The sequence below is a fragment of the Lactuca serriola genome, chromosome 3, assembly GCF_051521515.1.
Source record: "Lactuca serriola cultivar US96UC23 chromosome 3, Lser_US96UC23_V15, whole genome shotgun sequence".
In the NCBI taxonomy this organism is placed as follows: Eukaryota; Viridiplantae; Streptophyta; class Magnoliopsida; order Asterales; family Asteraceae; genus Lactuca; species Lactuca serriola.
Genome location: NC_136410.1, coordinates 171,261,853 through 171,285,688, shown reverse-complemented (window position 1 = coordinate 171,285,688; position 23,836 = coordinate 171,261,853).

The window sequence follows — 23,836 nt, the reverse complement described above, 5'->3', positions numbered from 1 at the left end:
CTACGAGCCTTCCCAAGTAGTTTTGAGATTTTGACACTTTTTCACCCTAAATTCATATTTTAGCTATTTTGACTTCCCCTGAAGCCCCGGTATCAATTTTAGAAACCGAAACACATCTCTAAGTTCCCGATAAGCCCGGAAAATTTATCTTTTCAGTTTTGAAGCCCAACCTTCGCAGAGCCCGGTTTTCAATTAAGCTGTCACACCCCAAAACCTAGAACGGCGGAAACGTTATGGGGCGGAGGACATCATGTAGAGTATCACAACACAATAAAAGTAAACAAGCAAAAAACATCATCCATTGCATTAAATATATAATTTTAATACAAGCGTGTTCTGTACAGTTATAGACACCAAATATATAATGTGAATCAAAATAATAAGATGAGTCCTGGATGCGCTCCATCTTCTCAAAAGCTGGCCTCGGTACCTGTCTACTGATGACCTGAGAATACAAGTTATTTTGAAAGAGTTTATCAGCATTAAGCTGGTGAGTTCATAAGTATTTTAGTGTCGATGTTTGTTATCAAAACGTTTGAACATGTCTCAATTGTAAGTTTGTAAAATGTATGTAAAAGTTTGTAAATGTTTGCAAAAGTTTGAATCTCTCAAAAAAACCTATATTTTCTATTAAAGTAGCCTTTTACCAAGGCTTAACTGTTTTGTATGATCGTTTGTTGTAAAAGTGTGTAATTTCCCAAGTGTAACTATTACTTAGCAAAATATAGTTGGTACCTTAATGTTTAAGTGAAATAATCACTAAATATATGTAATGGGTAAATTATTGTAGTACTGTAGTGTTGTATTATAGGAACTACTGCTGTACTAACTACCTTAAACCGGATTTATATTAAGGTATCATGTGATTAATTGCACCATACTATCGACTGGTAACAACGACATACGAATGGTCGTAAAAACGGAATGACGTTTGGCACCCGCAGACCTGCAGGTCCGGCTATAGCTAGCAGCAAGGTGTAGGATAGTCAATCCAGTATAGATCTATACGCAAACTCACGCTCTCCTTCCTAGAGAGTTCTGGCTACAACTCGGGCAATGACATTTAAGGCATGCTCCGATACAATGGATCACAATTGTTAACGTATTCATGTATATGTAATGTAATGTTATTTGTTCTAGTATCGTTGTGTACGTTCTCTTCCTAGTATAGTTGTATATGTTCTTCTTCTAGTATAGTTGTATATGTACTCTTTCTAGTATAGTTCTATATGTACTCATAGTAATGTAACGTATATGTTCTCATAGTAATAAGTATTGACTCATGAATGAACTGACTCATTGATCTAGAAATTTTAGTAGTATGATCCTGTGTTACCCTAATGGTGACTTACTAATGATGTAACTAATATGCATGAATATGGGAGTCTTTTATGTCTATATATGCATATATGATATATAATTAATATTGAAACGACCCTCGGATGGCTACCCGACATCCCACCAGACCACATCCAAATCGAGGAAAAGGAAATAGGGCGGATGGCCTTCCTAGGCCCTTTAAACATTTCTTATATATCTATACATATACGGGCATGCAATTTATAAGAAGTATAACAAAGTTTAAATAAAAGTATTTGGTAAGAAAAGAGTTTGTAAAACATTTTGAAGTAAAGCAGTTTGATAAACAGTTTGAACAGTAATAAAATCATTGGTTTTGTAGTTATTAATCACATGTGATTGATGTAATAACTATAAGTATTTAACTTGTATTCCCCCCCCCCCCACATAAAAGCATTTAAAACATTAAAAGTATTTCAAAGGTTAATTAAAGGGGTATGAACTCACTTGTGGTGAGTGGATTAGATTGAAGTGTCAGATACTGTGCTAGGTGGCAAACGGAGACTTGTTCACACGCACTAGCCTAGTTATCATATAATGAGCATATATATAACTAATTAGCCAAATAATAACTAATGAAATAAGTTGGGACACTCTAGAACATGTAAACGCTTTGCATAAGTGTTATAGGTCCTAATGGTTGCATCTAAGTTGTTGTGGGACAAGGCTAAAGGGGTTTAATGTACCAAAGGGCCTTATATATGTGTTAACATTCAATAAACTCCCCACAAGGAGTGTACGGTCGTAAACCCTTGAGTTTACGGCCGTGAACTCCCAACTTGGTGGTACATGGTGTTTTGAAGTGCTATTTGATTTCTAGAATAAGTCTTACTTCGTGGTTTAATCCTTTGGGTAGTTTAGGGCATTAATACACTCCTTTAAGGAGTTTTCGGCCAAAAGACCATTTCTTTTGGAGTTTACAACTGTAAACTGTCATGGGATGGGTATTTTTATTCTTTCAAGTCCCAAGCACAAGTAGGATAATTTATAGGCATTTGTTTAAGGCTAATGAGGACCCTAGGCACACTTTGGTGCCCTTGTTTGGTGTTTACGACCTATGAGTATTCCCTTGGAATAAATGGGGGTTAATGTCTAAAGCTTTAGGAGTGATTAGGGCACATTTTGGCCCTTGAATTTGGAGTTCACGGTCCAAGAAGTTCTTGGGTCGTGAAAACCCTAAGCTTGGTGTTTTTGATTGTTTTCTAGTCTCAGATTTACATACCTATAATCCTAAGCTAGTTACTTAACAAGGAAATGGGACTAGGAAGCATTTATGCCTCATTTTGGAGTTTACTCCCCAAGAACATTCTTGGGCGGTAGACTCCCGAATCTCACATATTTGACATGTAATCTCTATTATTAAGCATATAATAAGCATTATAAAACAACTAGAGAAGTGTACTCACTATTTAGGATGAAAACTCGAAGATCCGTGAGAGAGAAAATGGCTTTTCTCTAGTTGGAATTGCGAATAATCAATGAATTTGGTTCAGAAATCTATTTATAGTCCTGAGATATTTTCGACAGAAAATATTTTTATTCCTGAAATGATCTCTAATATAACAGAGTGTTGGAATAACAGTGTTGCAAAAAACCAAGATGCATCCACTCTCCTGATATTTACTGAAGTGCAAATCCCGAATTACTCAAACTTATACGAAAAAGTCTGAAAATTGACTATGATTGTTATAACTTGTATCGAAGAGATATTGTTTGTACATAATGGAAATTTCGGATTGTCACATCATCCCCCCGTTAGAAGGAATTTCGTCCCGAAATTAGAATTTAAGCAATTAAGAAGTTACAAATAACTAAGCGAAAAGATGAGGGTATTTCAGTTTCATCTGATCCTTGCGTTCCCAAGTGAATTCCAATCCTCGCTTGGCGTTCCAGCAAACCTTCACGATCGGGATACGGCTTTGCTTCGTCTGCTTGACCTCACGGTCCATGATCTCTACCGGTTCTTCCACGAAGTTGAGGCTCTCGTTGATCTCGATCTCGTCGAGTGGGATTACAAGAGTCTCGTCGGACAGACACTTTTTCAAGTTAGATACGTGGAATGTAGAATGTACGTTACGAAGTGTGTCGGGTAGGTCGAGTTTGTAAGCTACGGGGCCGACTCTTGCGAGAATCTCGAAAGGCCCTATGTACCTCGGATTAAGCTTCCCACGCTTTCCGAAGCGTATCAAGCCTTTCCAGGGTGAGACTTTGAGAAGGACTCGGTCTCCCACCTGAAATTCCAAAGGTTTTCTTCGTTTATCAGCGTAGCTCTTCTGTCGGTCTCTAGAGGCTTTCAATCGTTCACGGATCTGAACTTCCCGATTGATCTCCGGACCGGTGAGAGTACTATCGGAAGCTTGCCCCCTGGCTAATTGGGTATCACCCACCTCATCCCAGCACAGAGGGGATCTGCACTTTCAGCCGTAGAGGGATTCAAATGGAGCAGCCTTGATGCTCGTGTGATAACTGTTATTATAGGAAAACTCGATAAGGGGTAAATGAGTATCCCATGCCTTTCCAAAGTCAATCACACAGGCTCTCAACATATCTTCCACCCGTTTTCTTGGTCAATCTATCGACGATGACCCATATGGTATCAACTCCACCCGTTTTCTTGGGCAACTTGGTTATGAAATCCATAGTGATCCGCTCCCACTTCCATTCTGGAATCTCTGGTTGTTGTAGTAAACCAGAGGGCTTCTGGTACTCGACCTTAACCTTTGCGCAAGTAAGGCATTTACTTACGAAGGTAGCAATCTCTGCTTTCATATTAGGCCACCAGTATAGCTTTTTAAGATCCAAATACATCTTATCTGAACCTGGGTGAACGGAATACCGAGTGTTGTGCGCCTCGGTCATGACCAAGTCTCGGAAACCACCATGTTTCGTTGTCAAGATCCGGTTCATGAAAAATAAGGCTCCGTAACCCTTGGCTTCTAAATTCTTGTCCATTCCTCTAAGGGATTCACTCGTCACATTTTCAGGTTTCATGGCTTCCAGTTGGGCTGCCTGAATTTGCTTAGACAAGTATGAATGGATGGTTATTGATAATGAATTGACTCTGCGACCAGAATATTCCTTCCGACTTAGGGCGTCTGCTACTACGTTGGCTTTACCTGGATGATAACGAATATCGCATTCGTAGTCACTGAGTAGCTCGACCCACCGTCGTTGTCTCATGTTGAGCTCCTTCTGATCGAAAATGTGTTGTAAACTCTTGTGGTCAGTAAAGATAGTGCTTTTCGTTCCGTACAAGTAATGTCTCCAGATCTTCAGAGCAAATACCACGGCTCCTAGTTCAAGATCGTGGGTCGTGTAGTTAACTTCGTGTGTCTTCAACTGTCTGGAGGCGTAGGCGATGACCTTTCCTCGCTGCATCAGAACACACCCGAGCCCTTGATTCGATGCATCGCAATAGACTACGAAGTCTTCTATTCCTTCGGGGAGGGATAGTATTGGCGCGGTGCACAAGGCTCGCTTGAGCGTTTGGAATGCTCTCTCTTGTTTCTCTTCCCAGTCAAAGGCCATGCCTTTCTGGGTCAGGGTTGTAAGAGGTTTTGCTATTCGGGAGAAGTTTTGTATGAACCTGCGATAGTAGCCAGCGAGACCTAGAAATTGACGAATTTCTGTAGGCGTCTTCGGTGCTGACCAGTTCTCAATGGCTTTAATTTTGGAGGGGTCCACGTGGATTCCCTCTTCGCTTACCACGTGTCCTAAGAATTCGACTCTTCGGATCCAAAATTCACATTTAGAGAACTTTGCATAGAGCTTCTCCGCTCGTAAAGTTCCTAGAACTTGTCGTAGATGATCGCCATACTCTTCCTTACTTCTGGAGTAGATCAGGATGTCATCAATGAATACAATGACAAACTGATCCAAGTAAGGTCGGCATACTCTATTCATCAGATCCATGAAGACTGCGGGCGCATTTTTCAATCCGAATGGCATCACCACGAACTCGTAGTGTCCGTAACGAGTTCGAAAGGCTGTCTTCGGAACATCCTCCTCCAGCACTCGTAACTGGTGATATCCGGATCTCAGATCAATTTTGGAGAAGTAGTTCGCCCCTTGTAGTTGGTCAAATAGATCGTCTATGCAAGGCAGAGGGTAACGATTCTTGACCGTCAGTTTGTTGAGTTCTCTGTAGTCGATACACATACGGAATGATCCGTCTTTCTTCTTAACGAACAAGACTGGTGCTCCCCAAGGTGAGAAACTTGGTCTTATAAAGCCCTTGCTGAGCAGTTCGTTAAGTTGACCAGAGAGTTCCTGCATCTCAGCTGGTGCTAAACGGTAGGGTGACTTGGATACTGGGGTAGCTCCTGGGACTAAGTCGATTCTGAACTCGACCTGTCGTTGTGGAGGTTATCCAGGTAGCTCTTCTGGGAAAATGTCGAGGAAGTCGCTCACTACTGGAATGCTCTTTAGTTCCTTCATCTCGAGGCTCGTATCGGCGACGTGAGCAAGGAATGCATGGTATTCTTTATGCATATACTTATGTGCTTGAATACTTGATATAATACGAAGACTCGCACCGGGTTTGTCATCGTAGATGATAAGAGTTTTGTTAGACGGAAGGTTTAGACGGACTTCTTTCTCATAGCACATGATGTCGGCGCGATGAAGACCTAACCGATCCATGCCAATGATAACGTCGAAGCTTTTTATTGAGACCGACATGAGGTCGATTGGGAATGAATGGTTATCTAGAGTTAGGGTACAACCTAAGTATATGCTATTCGTACTTTCAGTTTTTCCATTAGCCATTTCTACTGTGAATTGTTCCTTAAGTGTGTGTGGTTGTTGCTTAAGCATGCGAGCAAATTTATGGTTCACGAAGCTTCGCTCCGCTCCACTATCGAATAGAATGCATGCATAGGAGTTATCGAGGACGAACATACCAGTCACCACTGTCGGGTTAGCAACCGCTTCCCCATGGCCTATTGCTAGTACCCTCCCTGCTCCTCCAGCATTCTTCGCTTTGGGGCAGTCCCTCTTATAGTGGCCTGCTTCACCACATCCATAGCAGGTCGGGCTCGCGCCAGAGCCGGGGACTTGGGTGATCAGCCTTGCCAGGGATTTACAAAAACGGACGGTGTGTCCTTTCCTGTTGCAGTTAGAGCACTGCATTTCACGGCAGGGGCCGTTGTGGTGGAAGTTGCATTTGTTGCACTTAGGCAAACTTCCAGCATACTGTCTCACCGGAGCAGTATCAACAGCAGGGGTTATCGCGGCATGTACAGCCACAACTTGCTGCTTTTTAGCAGCTCGCTGTTTCTTCTTGTCTTCCCAGAACTTCCGCTTAGTGTCAGCGGGTTTGGAGGGTTCCGGGATGGCTAGGGTGGTTGTTGTTGCAGGGGTTTTGACTCCATGGTCAATGAGTCGCTGTGCCAGTAGCTTGGCACTGTCGAAGGTAGCGGGGTTTGATGATAGGACATTCCCCTGATACGGAGGCACTAGCCCCCATATGTACCTTTTGATCTTTTTCCCCTCAGTGGGAACCATATTGGGGCAAAGGGCCACCAGTTCGCTGAATCTGGTGGTATAAGCGACCACGTTGGTGCCCTTCATGGTCAGGCTCCAAAGCTCCTGTTCTAATTTCTGGATTTCGCCCCTTGGACAGTATTCCTCAATCATGAGGTCTTTCATCGTTTCCCAGCCCATGTCGTTGGCTACGAAGAGGGTTAGAGCTTTAACGTGGCCGTTCCACCACGTCATGGCCTTTCCTTCAAAGGTGCATGCGGCATATTTGACTTTGCTCGCAGCAAGGCATGAATAGATTTCGAAGACTGATTCAGTCTTCTCGAACCATTGCGAGAGGGAAATGACTCCACCGGTCCCATGAAAGGACTTCGGCTTGCAGTTGGTGAAATCCTTGTAGGAGCACTCTCTCGAGCGCACAGGGGTTTCAACCGGAATTGATTCAACATGGGTTCCACCTCTGCTGGCATCAGAAGAGTGATACTGAGCCATGGCAGTTGCCACTGCTGCAGCTACGACAACATTCAGGGCTGCAATATCGATGGCAGGAGGCGGAGGAGGCGGTGGAGGTGCAGGATTATTCCGGGGAGATTTGCGAGGAGGCATCTTTCAGCTATAAGTTTATAAAGATAAGCAAAGTGGTAAGAATCAATTTATAAGTAAGGTGAGAGTGACACATGGACTAACTAACCATAGCCCCATAGTTTGAATGAGTGTTTGAGATCACAACAAAGAATATTAGTAGGAAAACACAAGTGTACAGATTTTTCCCACAGATTAGATAGACGTCAATAATACTGGTATTACCGATGTAATAAGTTCATGGAAAATCGACCTAACAGTAGGTCTTACATCATACCATACGGAAAAGTTTGACAGTTCTTAGATTCCTAAATAGAGTACTGAAAGTTAGGAATATTTACAGACAAGTGCTACTTAGAGCACAGATGTTAAAGGCTATTCCTTAACCAAAAGACAGAGATGTACTAGACATCATCTAACGGCGATGGGAATTCCTCGGGCGAGCCCTGAGGTTTGACACTTGACAAAACACCTCTTGAAGGTGTCGCTCCTAAGCCCTCTGGCGGGCTCGAAGTTCCAAGACTTTAGCTCGGGAGGTAGCCAGCTGTTGCTGCAAGGTTTCATTGGTTCTCCGGGTCCGTTCCATGTCTTCTTCAAGACGGCGGATGCGGACTGTGTTGACACCAGAGTTGGCATCAATCTCCATGACCCGGTCGATGGCTGCTCGACCTTGCTCAAGATTACGAGCTATTCTGCGGGTAATGACGGGCAGAGCTCGGTCAGCAGATCCACCTTCACTGACGTTGTAAAAGCTTCGGTCCCCAAAGTAAGGTAAGGGTTGACCCTGTTCGTCACTCTAGCGATTCAAGTTGGTTGCCCACAAGGGAGTAGGACCTGGAAAAGCTGGTCCGGGGTTGTTGTTCGGGGCTTGACCTACTAGCGGTAGGTTGTTGACTTCAGGCTCGGAGTCGGATCCATCAAAAAAGCCTTCTGCGAGGTGATCATCCAAAGGGATTGGATGCTCATCTTCGGGCTCTTCTTCGATCCACCATGCATTTCCTTCATTTGGAAAGTACGGGTCGCCGTGATGGAATCCAGCCATTTAAATCTATGCGAGAAGAGAGGTATAAGAATATAGTATATATGTAGCTAGTAGTACAAAATACACCTATAGTATTTTAAGTTTAGGTTCTACTGATCTTCTTGTGGTATTGTTGGTAAGTTTTTAGACTTGTTAACATATCATAACCATTCTAGGGCATATGCTAATCACTCCTCGGACCAGCATAGTTGATCAGGCTATGCCATTCCCAGGACTGACCATACATCCCCGAGCTCACTTGTGATATTTAACAATCGTAATACTTTTGTTCTTGTCATTGTGACACTGATTTTAGTATGAATGCAGACTAGTATACTTAATTAAATATTTTAATATTTAAAGTACAGACTCTTGGTCAGAGTGCTTTAATCCATAATGGGTTTATAGTTTAGTATATCTTTTATGGGTTGATATACTTGATTCACTATAAACAATGCTCTGATACCAATCTTTCACACCCCAAAACCTAGAACGGCGGAAACGTTCTGGGGCGGAGGACGTCATGTAGAGTATCACAACACAGTAAAAGTAAACAAGCAAACAACATCATCCATTGCATTAAATATATAATTTTAATACAAGCGTGTTCTGTACAGTTATAGACACCAAAAATATAATGTGAATCAAAATAATAAGATGAGTCCTGGATGCGCTCCATCTTCTCAAAAGCTGGCCTCGGTACCTGTCTACTGATGACCTGAGAATACAAGTTATTTTGAAAGAGTTTATCAGCATTAAGCTGGTGAGTTCATAAGTATTTTAGTGTCGATGTTTGTTATCAAAACGTTTGAACATGTCTCAATTGTAAGTTTGTAAAATGTATGTAAAAGTTTGTTAGTGTTTGCAAAAGTTTGAATCTCTCAGAAAAACCTATATTTTCTATTAAAGTAGCCTTCTACCAAGGCTTAACTGTTTTGTATGATCGTTTGTTGTAAAATTGTGTAATTTCCCAAGTGTAACTATTATTTAACAAAATATAGTTGGTACCTTACTGTTTAAGTGAAATAATCACTAAATATATGCAATGGGTAAATTATTGTAGTACTGTAGTGTTGTATTATAGGAACTACTGCTGTACTAACTACCTTAAACCGGATTTATATTAAGGTATCATGTGATTAATTGCACCATACTATCGACTGGTAACAACGACATACGAATGGTCGTAAAAACAGAATGACGTTTGGCACCCACAGACTTGCAGGTCCGGCTGTAGCTAGCAGCAAGGTCTAGGATAGTCAATCCAGTATAGATCTATATGCAAACTCACGCTCTCCCTCCAAGAGAATTCTGGCTACAACTCGGGCCATGACATTTAAGGCATGCTCCGATACAGTGGATCATAATTGTTAACGTATTCATGTATATGTAATGTAATGTTACTTCTTCTAGTATCATTGTATACGTTCTCTTCCTAGTATAGTTGTATATGTTCTTCTTCTAGTATAGTTGTATATGTACTCTTTCTAGTATAGTTCTATATGTACTCATAGTAATGTAATGTATATGTTCTCATAGTAATAAGTATTGACTCATGAATGAACTGACTCATTGATCTAGAAATTTTAGTAGTATGATCTTGTGTTACCCCGATGGTAACTTACTAATGATGTAACTAATACGCATGAATATGGGAGACTTTTATGTCTATATATGCATATATGATATATAATTAATATTGAAACGACCCTCGGACGGCTACCCGACATCCCACCAGACCACATCCAAATCGAGGAAAAGGAAATAGGGCGGATGGCCTTCCTAAGCCCTTTAAACATTTCTTATATATCTATACATATACGGGCATGCAATTTATAAGAAGTATAACAAAGTTTAAAGAAAAGTACTTGGTAAGAAAAGAGTTTGTAAAACATTTTGAAGTAAAGCAATTTGATAAACAATTTGAACAGTAATAAAATCATTGGTTTTGTAGTTATTAATCACATGTGATTGATGTAATAACTATAAGTATTTAACTTGTATTCCCCCCCCCCATAAAAGCATTTAAAACATTAAAAGTATTTCAAAGGTTAATTAAAGGGGTATGAACTCACTTGTGGTGAGTGGATTGGATTGAAGTGTCAGATATTGTGCTAGGTGGCAAACGGAGACTTGTTCACACGCACAAGCCTAGTTATCATATAATGAGCATATATATATATATATATATATATATATATATATATATAACTAATTAGCCAAATAATAACTAATGAAATAAGTTGGGACACTCTAGAACATGTAAGAACTTTGCATAAGTGTTATAGGCCCTAATGGTTGCATCTAAGTTGTTGTGGGACAAGGCTAAAGGGGTTTAATGTACCAAAGTGTCACAACCCAAAACCGGAACGGCGGAAACGTTCTGGGGTGGATGACGTCATGTCAAGTATCACAACACATGCATATAGTAATCAAAGTACAACAAAACATTGCATTAATAATAATAGTTTTACATGGTTACATTACAATACATCAAAGTAATACAGACAAATGTAATAAGTACAGCATGGTACTAAGCTATCTTCATCAACAGCTCTTGGGATGTACCTGTCTAATGCTAACCTGAGAATACAAGTTATTTGAAAAGCAAGTATCAACATTTTTACAAATGTTGGTGAGTTCATAAGCATTTAGTGTCATTTAGTCAAATAACTTTATAAAGTAGTAGTTTAAGTGTTTACAGTGCATTAGAGTTCTTTCCAGAAAATCCTATATTTTCTTTAATTAAAGCAGCCTTCTACCAAGACTGGTCAGTGTTATGTGGAAAAAAAGTAGTTTCTCTTAATTGCTATCATTATCAAAATACTGAATTTTGATTATTAAATAAGCAAGAGACAACAGGGAAATAACATATGCCTCAGCAGTGAGGACTGCTGACTAAGGCAAAGGAATCATAGACTCCAGGAGAGTATTGAACAAACAACATGCCTGGTTCAGTCTAACAAACAGAGACACATACCCCAGAAGGTACCAAATGAAAGGTACAGCTGATAAGGTCCAAAATAGTGAATACAGACCGCAGACAATATCAAATGAAAGATACGTCTAGCAAGGTCTAAAATAGTGACTACTGTGAATACAATGGATACTGTGAATACAGACACCAGACAGCCTCAAATCAGAGATACATCTTGTAAGGTCAAAACAGAGGAGACAGAACCCAGACAGTATCAAATGAAAGATACGTCTTGTAAGGTCAAAACAGAGTGACTCTGAAAATGAATTACCAGCATACAGTGTAAATTGCTGGCGAAATACCGTTACCTCAAAGCCATGAATTATAAAGTAACCCAGGATACTCGTAACCATATTGACTAGAGTTCCAGACGCCCTACAAGCGTCTATAAGATGTGACTTTGTCACCCGTTGGCTTGGTAGGTCGGGACTGTAGCTAGCAGTCTGGGTGCGGGGTTGTCAGTCCCGTATAGATCTATACACACAATGTCCGCTCTCCCTACAGGAGACTTTGGTTACAAACTAGACGACGGAGAAGGCCGTGTCCTGAAGATGCATCCCAAATAGTGGGTAGAGACTTCCAACTAGTGGGTTTCTAATGTAAGTGTTGAACTAGAGGTAGAGACTCTTAACTGAATTGACTGAAGTAAACCCGTATGTCTATGCTTGTGTACATAATATATAACTAATGAATCAAACGACCTTCGGATGGATATCCGATCCCACCAGACCACATCTCAACGAAGAAAAGGAAATACGGCGGACAAGCCTTCCTAAGTCCTTCAATCATTATTTATATGCATCTATACAAGCACAAACATACATCTAACTACGCTTGAGTGTGTATCAAGTGGAATCATATTGTAAAGTATAAGTGTACATTGTGGAATAACCGACTTGTGAAGTATAAGCGTACAGTGAAATATCAGAGTCGTGAAGTATAATCGTATAGTGGAATATCCGATTCATGAAGTATAAGCGTACAGAGTGGGATAATCGAATCGTGAAGTATAAGTGTACCAAGTATAAGTGTATCACGAGGTAGAGACGACAATAAGTGAAGTAAGAGCGTCTATCAGGTATAAGCGACTACTAGTATAAGTGAAATAGAGACAATAACAGGTATAAACGCATCACGAAGTAAAAGCGTTATCGAGTAGGAGTTTAAAATGAATGAAAGCGAAGCGGCAGTAACTAACAAGTAAAAGTATACATGAAAACCTTGGAACAAAACCTTTATACTTAGGAAAATCGCATTTTGTATTCTTTGGTAAAATGAGTGTGAAAGCCTTTAGAAATCTTTGGAACCTTTATAAACCAGTTTGAAATGTTTTTGAATAAAACAGCATAAGTAAGAGTTTGAAACAGTTTGAAAACCTTTTTGAAAGTCATCATAGTATCCTACTCGGTAAAACAGTGTAACGTGTGGTAAAATCTTATGCATGCGGGCTATCAATCACATGTTATTGATATGATAACTAGCATGTTTAACTTGTATTCCCCCCTATAAAACATGTAAAAACATTTAAAAGGTTCATTCAGGGGTATGAACTCACCTGGTGTAAGTAGGCCCGACGAAGGTGCCGTTTGGGCGTTCGGTGTCACGCAAGGACTTGAACACACACAGTGACCTATTTAACATATGATAACATATGTTCACATACAATTAGTATATTTAATACTAATGAAACAAATATACGCGCTCAAAGGAGGAGAAAACACTTTGGATAAGTGTTTGGGTGACTCGGGTAGCGTCTAAAGGTGTGTATGGCTAAGGAATGGAGTTTACTCTCTGAGAGTAAACCCCCTTATATGATGTTTACGGCCCAGGGACTACTCACCATGAGTTTACGGCTGTAAACTCATGGTGGAGGGTTCTATGGTGTTTAAGGCTTCTAGCTTGTTCATGGGATTTTTCTAAGTACTTTTCCAAAAAGGCATGAGTGAGTTTAAGGCTTCTAAGGGCTTCATTAGGGAGTTTACGGCCTAGGGACTCTCCTAAGGGAGTTTACGGCCGTAAACTCTCATTCTTTGAGTTTTGTGACGTTTAAAGCCCCTAATACCTTGCTAGCAATTTATAATGAAGTGTTATGCCATTTTGGGGGATTAAAACCATCATATTGGCACATTTAGAGGTGTTTACGGCCTTGGTACCTACCTGGGCCGTAAACTCCTTTTTCCCCTTCATTTTGATGTGTTTAATTGATCCAAACCCAAAGGACAAGCCCCAAATTTATGTCTTAATCCTTGGTATGAATTTAGGGCACCCTTTAACATGTTTTTATGAGTTTACGGCCGTGGAACTATTTCTTGGGAAGCTTTGGCCGTAAACTCCTAAATGGAGGGTATTTGACATGTTTAAGGTCCCCAAACTATTTTTAGATGATCCTAGGATTTATTCCAAGGCTATTGGTGGAGTTATATGGCTTTTAGACATGTAAAAGTGAGTTTACACCCCATGTTTGAGGGGTTTACGGCCCAAGCACATTCCTTGGCTGTAAACTCCTATTTGCTCCTCAAAATTTATGATTAGGGTGTTCTAAGTCCGGATTTGCAAGCCATAAGGTTGTATCTAAGTCCCAATGTTGGTTTGGAGGGGTTAAATTGCTTTAAAACCCAATAATTAAGTGTTTACGGCCCAAGCATGCTCCTTGGCCGTAAACACATGTTCTAAGTCCAATTCTATGCTATAAACACGAATCATAATGTTTAGAGTAGGCTAAGGTAAGCGGACTTACAATTTGGAAGCGTTTGGTTGCGGATTCGGGGCGAAAACGAGTCTAGAGAGAGAGTATAGAGAGAGAGTGTTTAGGGAGTGTAAAAAGTCTCCAATGGACTCCACTCACCTTTATATAGGGGTTCGATTCGGGGCTCAGTGGAATTCTACCCGATACTGCCGTCAAACGGGGCTTTTGGTCACACCCGATTTAGGGGTCGTAATAATAAAACTTAACACTTTCCAAATAAATTGAAATGTGTGATGTGTGCTTTTATTCCCTTTTATCGCGACTTAACGGCCTATTAAATAATAAACAAATGAAATGTTTATTTAATTGACGACCTCTAATTAACGGAACCTTTATAAACTGGAATATTCCGTTAACGGTAACGGGGAAAATGTAACGGGACAACTTGGGTTGTCACATCATCCCCCCGTTAGAGGGAATTTCGTCCCGAAATTCAGGTCTAGGCAAGGAAGTAGGTATGAATGGCCAAGTAGAGGTAAGAGAGTACTTCCTATACGGTTGTCCTCGCATTCCTAAGTGAACTCTAGTCTGTGTTTGTCATTCCAACGGACCCTCACGTACGGGATGCGGATTCCGTCTTGTGTAGCTAGTGGGTTCCGACTGGTGTATCTATGAAGTCAGGGTTCTCAATGGTTCCTATCAAGATGATTGAGGTACGAAGAGTAATGTTTGGAGATCACATATTAAGTCTAAGAAGTGGATCGATCGGATGTGAATCTTGTGGTATATCCGAAGGTAGTAGCGGCCTGAAAAGGGTTGGACCAAGTCTCCATGGGGATTCCCATATGGTCCTTAGCTCTCAGAATGGTAGAGCTTTTCAGTACTCAGAACGTAGTGTACTTCTATGGCAAGATCATCACTGACGTGATCGCCACTCCGAAGTTCCTATCATTCTCTCCCGTACTGGTAGTGTACTCCTTCAGGTTGGTTCTTAGAAATCTCGAGTGGTCTTTGGTTTCATGTTTTCTGTCAACTGGCTGATAGAGACTTTCTAGGTCGTCGAGTGGGTTGCGTGACTATGGTTATCGGTTTGCTGTAGAGTGTCTATCTCAAGCTTGTGCGAAATGAATCTGCACTTAAAGGCTCTCGAGATACAGAAACCCTGAGGGTCGGGGAGATAGGGTTTCACCAGACGAGTGTTGGACTATCTCAGGAGGTGGTTCTACTATCTCTGCGTGAGATGGTATTCGTGGAACACCTAATAGTCCAATGAATCTCTAAGACTTTGGTTGGATCTAGTGTGGAAAGCGCATGATCTTGCATAATCCCTCGACTAACACCAAGGCTAGTGTCAAGTCTTATAATCTCTTCGGAATCCGGGACATGAGGCTTAGCGCAACTACTTTTGCACTTTGATCGAGTATTCTTGGCTGCGGAGGTTATCCTGTGGTTCTCGGTATCCTAGTGTTCACTTCGGAGAATGTAATTCATCGTCTAAAGGGCGACGACGATTTCCTCCTTGCGAGAGGGTGAAGGATGATAAGCACCACTTGTCTATAACTGGGTGGACGAGGTGCCTGAGTAATGCGAGCACCTACTGCAACTACTCTTCCAAAGGTTCTGAGTTTCCTCGGTCTAGGTCAAATCTAGTGAGTATAGAGTTTCATCACTCGGTACTTTGATAGCTCAACCCGTAGTGATTCTCTTGACTCCGGCTCCTATGTTATGGAATAGGGTGAAGGGCTTTTCTAAGAAGTTCGTGGTAGAGGTCATGTCTAGTCTAACCTCAATACTGGGTGTATGCAGGCAGTATACAATTAAGGTCGGCAGGATGTTCAGCTGTGCGACTCCACCTCACCCACAACCCAACGAGGAACAGGGAATAGGGAGGAAACACACACCTTAAATCTTTTTTATCACAATTATATGCCACCTTTATGCATATATCTAGTTATAGTGGTTAGTCTCATGAGTTCGTTTCTCTGGGTTCACGAACCGGATGTGCGAGGTGCGAAGGGTCTTTCCGGGGAATCTACGAAGTATGCTTCGGTTGGTTGTCGTCTACTGGAGTTTCTATAGTGTCCTTCGTTTCGGTGTTCATCTGGCTACGAGGGGTCGGTCGACGGCGCGTGGTACCCTCTCTTGGGTACTTCGGAAGGTTTGAGATAAGAGGGACGACTGTCGGATCGCATTAGGTTTGATTATTTGTGTTAGGTTTAGGTTCGGGAGAACCTTTATTTGCCGACATGGCTATGGAGAAAGTTCTTTTACACAGCACTAAAGATGAACACATGGTTGAACGAAGTCAAACCATGATCGATAGGGTCGTCGAAGTTGGCACACTCTGACATGATATAAAGTGAAGATCGATAGAGTCATGTGCCGAACAGGCACACCAGTTCTAGGCATCTCGGGTTTCGTCCTATGTATCACTACCACGGATACTTGGACCGATAGAGTCGACGCGTAACTATAGAGAGTTCTAAGTGTTTCTGAGTAGAGTATCTTTTCATGAATGGATTCTCACAAGGCATTTCTATAATCGCCTCACATATACTAGTCATGTATATTTAAGGTGGGGAGGACTGTTGACTGAGCGACCCCGCCCTAAATCCACAACCAAACGAGGAACAAGAAATGAGGCGGCATTCGCTCACTCTCGGTCTGTCCATCTTAAATATACATGGCCGTAATGTATATGTTTAGCCATTATAGTTTTACCTGATGAATTTTTAAATCTTATAACAGTGCTGCGACTTTCGCCTTACTGGGAAGAATTTACATTTTGAATTAATCTTTTATTGTTTTCAGTTTAGTTATCCGAGATCTAGAGATGTACCAAAAATTTACCTAGTGTCTTGGTGCTTCTTCCTAAGCAGTAGAGTTAGACTCCTTTTGTGTCTTTGTTGTTTCCTTCAGTTGGGCAATCCCTCTTGAAGTGTCCCATTTCACCACATAGGTGGCAAACTGTACGGGTCGCCACATTGGTGGTTGATGTAATGAACTCAACCGGGGTTCTGCAGACGCGAGAAGTATGCCCCAATATGTGGCACCTAGCACAATAGAGCTCCCGACAGGCACCATGATGATGGTAGCTGCACTTGCTTCAATAGGGAAGGTCTCCTAGGTATGGTCTTCTTGAGATCGGGAGGGAAGGATTTACAGGAGCATTGGCCGTCTCAGCCCATTGCCCTTCGGAAGGTCCTTGAGCCGAGGTACTTCCCTCCTCAATCGTGAGTTTTCTCTTTAGTGGGTTCAGTGGAGGTTCTTGGGTGGCTGAGCATGAAAGTGTTGGTTGCTGCTGTCCATCGCCAGGATTAGAAATCCCGATAGGGCCCTTGCTAACATTGGCGGTGTTAGCATTCAGATGAGCCATGACAGCTGCTACGGCTGCTGAGACTGCAGCTTGGAACGTAGCTTCATTGAATAAGAGAGCAGGTTTCTTGCTTGTGGACTGGTTATGCTTCTTCGGTGGAATGGTTTTCCTACACGGACAGGAATACAAGGTAATGAGAGACGATGGTTAACCCTGGACATTTCTGTCCCGAACGTATTAGGCATAAATTTTCCCGTGCCTTGGGTACTGGTCGTCTGAGTGTCGACCTACATCCCTATGATGTAGTCCGGGAAATCAAGGTAGGAGTGTGTGATTATCGGAAAAAGGCCATAGGATGTGAGTCATTCCTACTAAGTTACCTTGATACTGGGAAAGGTTTCACCCTCCGACCTGGAGAGATTTGAGAACAGTTCGGAATGAAACTGTAGAAAGAGAGGCTCACAAGGGCAAATGACTAAATTCTCTCAATAGAGATGTGGGGATCCGCCCTAATCGTGTATCTGGCAACGGGAAACGACGATTTACCTAACACATAGCATGAGTAGTGTAACCACTAATTCACTAAATTGTATTATTTTAAGGGTGTATTAGCATGACGAACACGAGGAAAAGACAATTCCCGGGTTCCATGTACTGGCTCCCTCGGTCTGCCTCGTATCTTTGACTGGAATCGGCGTTGGTTTCCTTCGGGTAGTTTCCTAGGGTTCTCTTCTCGTATGGACATATTGAATTTCTACTCCGCCTTCCTTCTGATTCCGACTATGGGTGTCACCACTTCATGATGGATGACTGGGAATCTCCTAAGTTTAGGCAAATTTCTCACCGATGTCCCTAAAAGATATGGGCACTTGGTGAATTCAATAGTCTCGACCTAGTTCATTCGTTTCCTGGCTGGAAATCATCTCAATGAACCTTTTCTGAGTCTGCGTCAACTCATATGCCGAGCACTGAAGTGGTTAGGGTTGTCTACAGGGTTCGTGTGAGAATGGAAATGTCTAAAGAATCCTAAGAGATTATTAACATTTCACTGGATGATCCATATCGAGTCCTGCTACGATTACACAGGGTATACAAATCATATATAGCTTAGATCCTATAGGGCTTCGAATATGTGATACTACTCTATATCCACATCCCAACGAGGAAAAGGAAGTAGAGCGAAACCACACATTCTTAGCCTATGGGATCCTTATTATATATAACCTTGGGAGTATACCCTCTGTAGTTGTAGGTATATCAATAAGGATCTTTTTAGTTCTTCACACAAGGTTAGTTATGGATCCTAAAATACCCCTATGGTATTTTAATTTCTTGTTTAGTTCTTATCTTCTGAGTATGATTCTGGGATTAGTGTGAATCTTTTAGCGTTCTAAAATACTCCTATAGTATTTTAACTTTATGTTTGGCTCTAACAATCCTAGTTGGTAAGTTTCAGACCTGTTGCAACACCACTATCACTCCCAAGCACACGTTCATCGCATCTCGAATAAATGTAGTTGATCAGGTTACATTTATTCCAGCTTACGATTACATAACTGCCCAAGTTTGACTGTAGTGCTCAACATCCGAAGACTTTTATTATTGTTCTTCTTGTGATACTTTTGTTCGAGTGTTTAGATTCAGGATGTTATTATACTTTGGTAAAATATGGTTATATTTTAAAGTATAATTCTTGGTCAGAGTGTTTTATCCCATTGTGTTTATAGGTTGTATATCTTTTATGAATTGATATACTTAGCTCACTATAAACAATGCTCTGATACCAATCTGTCACACCCCAAAACCGGAACGGCGGAAACGTTCTGGGGTGGATGACGTCATGTCAACTATCACAACACATGCATATAGTAATCAAAGTACAACAAAACATTGCATTAATAATAATAGTTTTACATGGTTACATTACAATACATCAAAGTAATATAGAAAAATGTAATAAGTACAACATGGTACTAAGCTATCTTCATCAACAGCTCATGGGATGCACCTGCCTAATGCCAACCTAAGAATACAAGTTATTTGAAAAGCGAGTATCAGCATTTTTACAAATGCTAGTGAGTTCATAAGCATTTAGTGTCATTTAGTCAAATAACTTTATAAAGTAGTAGTTTAAGTGTTTACAGTGCATTAGAGTTCTTTCCAGAAAATCCTATATTTTCTTTAATTAAAGCAACCTTCTACCAAGACTGGTCAGTGTTATGTGGAAAAAAAAAGTAGTTTCTCTTAATTGCTATCATTATCAAAATACTGAATTTGATTATTAAAGAAGCAAGAGACAATAGGGAAATAACATATGCCTCAGCAGTGAGGACTGCTGACTAAGGCAAAGGAATCATAGACTCCAGGAGAGTATCGAACGAACGACATGCCTGGTTCAGTCTAACAAATAGAGACATAGACCCTAGAAGGTACCAAATGAAAGGTACAACTGATAAGGTCCAAAATAGTGAATACAGACCGCAAACAATATCAAATGAAAGATACGTCTAGCAAGGTCTAAAACAGTGAATACAGTGAATATAGTGGATACTGTGAATACAGTGAATACAGACCCCAGACAGCCTCAAATGAGAGATACGTCTTGTAAGGCCAAAACAGAGGAGACAGACCCCATACAGTATCAAATGAAAGATATGTCTTGTAAGGTCAAAACAAAGTGACTCTGAAAATGAATTACCAGCATACAGTGTAAATTGCTGGCGAAATACCGTTACCTCAAAGCCATGAATTATAAGGTAACCTGGGGTACTTGTAACCATACTGACTAGAGTTCCAGACGCCCTACAAGCTTCTATAAGATATGACATTTGTCACCCATTGGCCTGGTAGGCCGGGACTGTAGCTAGCAGTCTGGGTGCGGGGTTGTCAATCCCATATAGATCTATACACACAATGCCCGCTCTCCCTACAGGAGACTCTGGTTACCAACTAGACGACGGAGAAGGTCGTGTCCTGAAGATGCATCCCAAATAGTGGGTAGAGACTTCCAACTAGTGGGTTTCTAATGTAAGTGCTAAACTAGAGGTAGACACTCTTAACTGAACTGACTGAAGTAAACCCGTATGTATATGCTTGTGTACATAATATATAACTAATGAATCAAACGACCTTCGGATGGACATCCGATCCCACCAGACCACATCTCATCGAAGAAAAGGAAATAGGGTGGACAAGCCTTCCTAAGTCCTTCAATCATTATTTATATGCATCTATACAAGCACAGACATACATCTAACTACGCTTGAGTGTGTATCAAGTGGAATCATATTGTAAAGTATAAGTGTACAGTGTGGAATAACCGACTTGTGAAGTATAAGCGTACAGTGAAATATCCGAGTCGTGAAGTATAAGCGTACAGTGGAATATCCGAGTCGTGAAGTATAAGCGTACAGAGTGGGATAATCGAATCGTGAAGTATAAGTGTATCACGAGGTAGAGACGAAAATAAGTGAAGTAAGAGCGTCTATCAGGTATAAGCGACTACATGTATAAGTGAAATAGAGACAATAACAGATATAAACGCATCACGAAGTGCAAGCGTTATCGAGTAGGAGTTTAAAATGAATGAAAACGAAGCGGCAGTAACTAACAAGTAAAAGTATACATGAAAACCTTGGAAAAAAACCTTTATACTTAGGAAAATCGCATTTTGTATTCTTTGGTAAAATGAGTGTGAAAGCCTTTAGAAATCTTTGGAACCTTTATAAACCAGTTTGAAATGTTTTTGAATAAAACAACATAAGTAAGAGTTGGAAACAGTTTGAAAACCTTTTTGAAAGTCATCATAGTATCCTACTCGGTAAAACAGTGTAAAGTGTGGTAAAATCTTATGCATGCGGGTTATCAATCACATGTGATTGATATGATAACTGGGATGTTTAACTTGTATTCCCCCCCTATAAAACATGTAAAAACATTTAAAAGGTTCATTCAAGGGTATGAACTCACCTGGTGTAAGTAGGCCCGACGAAGGTGCCGTTTGGGCGTTCGGTGTCACGCAAGGACTTGAACACACACAATGACCTATTTAACATATGATAACATATGTTCACATACAATTAGTATATTTAATAATAATTAAACAAATATACACGCTCAAAGGAGCGGAAAACACTTTGGATAAGTGTTTGGGTGACCCGGGTAGCGTCTAAAGGTGTGTATGGATAAGGAATGGAGTTTACTCTCCGAGAGTAAACCCCCTTATATGATGTTTACGGCCCAGGGACTATTCACCATGAGTTTACGGCCCAGGGATTTTTCTAAGTACTTTACCAAAAAGGCATGAGTGAGTTTAAGGCTTCTAAGGCCTTCATTAGGGAGTTTACGGCCTAGGGACTCTCCTAATGGAGTTTACAGCCGTAAACTCTCATTCTTTGATTTTTGTGACGTTTAAAGCCCCTAATACCTTGCTAGCAATTTATAATGAAGTGTTATGCCATTTTGGGGGATTAAAACCATCATATTGGCACATTTAGAGGTGTTTACGGCCTTGGTACCTACTTTGGCCGTAAACTCCTTTTTCCCCTTCATTTTGATGTGTTTAATTGATCCAAACCCAAAGGACAAGCTCGTAATTTATGTCTTAAGCCTTGGTATGAATTTAGGGCACCCTTTAACATGTTTTTATGAGTTTACGGCCCTGGAACTATTTCTTGGGAAGCTTTGGCCGTAAACTCCTAAATGGAGGGTATTTGACATGTTTAAGGTCCCCAAACTATTTTTAGATGATCCTAGGATTTATTCCAAGGCTATTGGTGGAGTTATATGGCTTTTAGACATGTAAAAGTGAGTTTACACCCCATGTTTGAGGGGTTTACGGCCCAAGCACATTCCTTGGCTGTAAACTCCTATTTTCTCCTCAAAATTTATGATTAGGGTGTTCTAAGTCCGGATTTGCAAGCCATAAGGTTGTATCTAATTCCCAATGTTGGTTTGGAGGGGTTAAATTGCTTAAAAACCCACTAATTAAGTGTTTACGGCCCAAGCATGCTCCTTGGCCGTAAACACATGTTCTAAGTCCAATTCTATGCTATAAACACGAATCATAATGTTTAGAGTAGGCTAGGGTAAGCGGACTTACAATTTGGAAGCGTTTGGTTGCGGATTCGGGGCGAAAACGAGTCTAGAGAGAGAGTATAGAGAGAGAGTGTTTAGGGAGTGTAAAAAGTCTCCAATGGACTCCACTCACCTTTATATAGGGGTTCGAGTCGGGGCTCAGTGGAATTCTACCCGATACTGCCGTCAAACGGGGCTTTTGGTCGCACCCGATTTAGGGGTCGTAATAATAAAACTTAACACTTTCCAAATAAATGGAAATGTGTGATGTGTGTTTTTATTCCCTTTTATCACGACTTAATGGCCTATTAAATAATAAACAAATGAAATGTTTATTTAATTGACGACCTCTAATTAACGGAACCTTTATAAACTGAAATATTTCATTAACGGTAACGGGGAAAATGTAACGGGACAACTTGGGTTGTCACACAAAGGGCCTTATATATGTGTTTAACATTCAATAAACTCCACACAAGGAGTTTATGGTCATAAACCCTTGAGTTTACGGCCGTGAACTCTCAACTTGGTGGTACATGGTGTTTTGAAGTGCTATTTAATTTCTAGAATAAGTCTTACTTGGTGGTTTAATCCTTTGGGTAGTTTAGGGCATTAATACACTCCTTTAAGGAGTTTTCAGCCAAAAGACCATTTATTTTGGAGTTTACAACCGTAAACTCTCATGGGATGGGTATTTTTATTCTTTCAAGTCCCAAGCACAAGTAGGATAATTTCTAGGCATTTGTTTAAGGCTAATGAGGACCCTAGGCACACTTTGGTGCCCTTGTTTGGTGTTTACGGCCTATGAGTATTCCCTTGGCCGTAAACTCACTTTAAGGGGGTGCTTTTGATGTTTTAAAGTCCACAATTTAGCTAGGAATAAATGGGGGTTAATGTCTAAAGCTTTAGGAGTGATTAGGGCACATTTTGGCCCTTGAATTTGGAGTTCACAGTCCAAGAAGTTCATGGGCCGTGAACACCCTAAGCTTGGTGTTTTTGATTGTTTTCTAGTCTCAAATTTACATACCTATAATCCTAAACTAGTTACTTAACAAGGAAATGGGACTAGGAAGCATTTATGCCTCATTTTGGAGTTTACTCCCCAAGAACATTCTTGGGCGGTAGACTCCCGAATCTCACATATTTGACATGTAATCTCTATTATTAAGCATATAATAAGCATTATAAAACAACTAGAGAAGTGTACTCACGATTTGGGATGAAAACCCGAAGATCCGTGAGAGAGAAAATGGCTTTTCTCTAGTTGGAATTGCGAATAATGAATGAATTTGGTTCAGAAATCTATTTATAGTCCTGAGATATTTTCAACAGAAAATA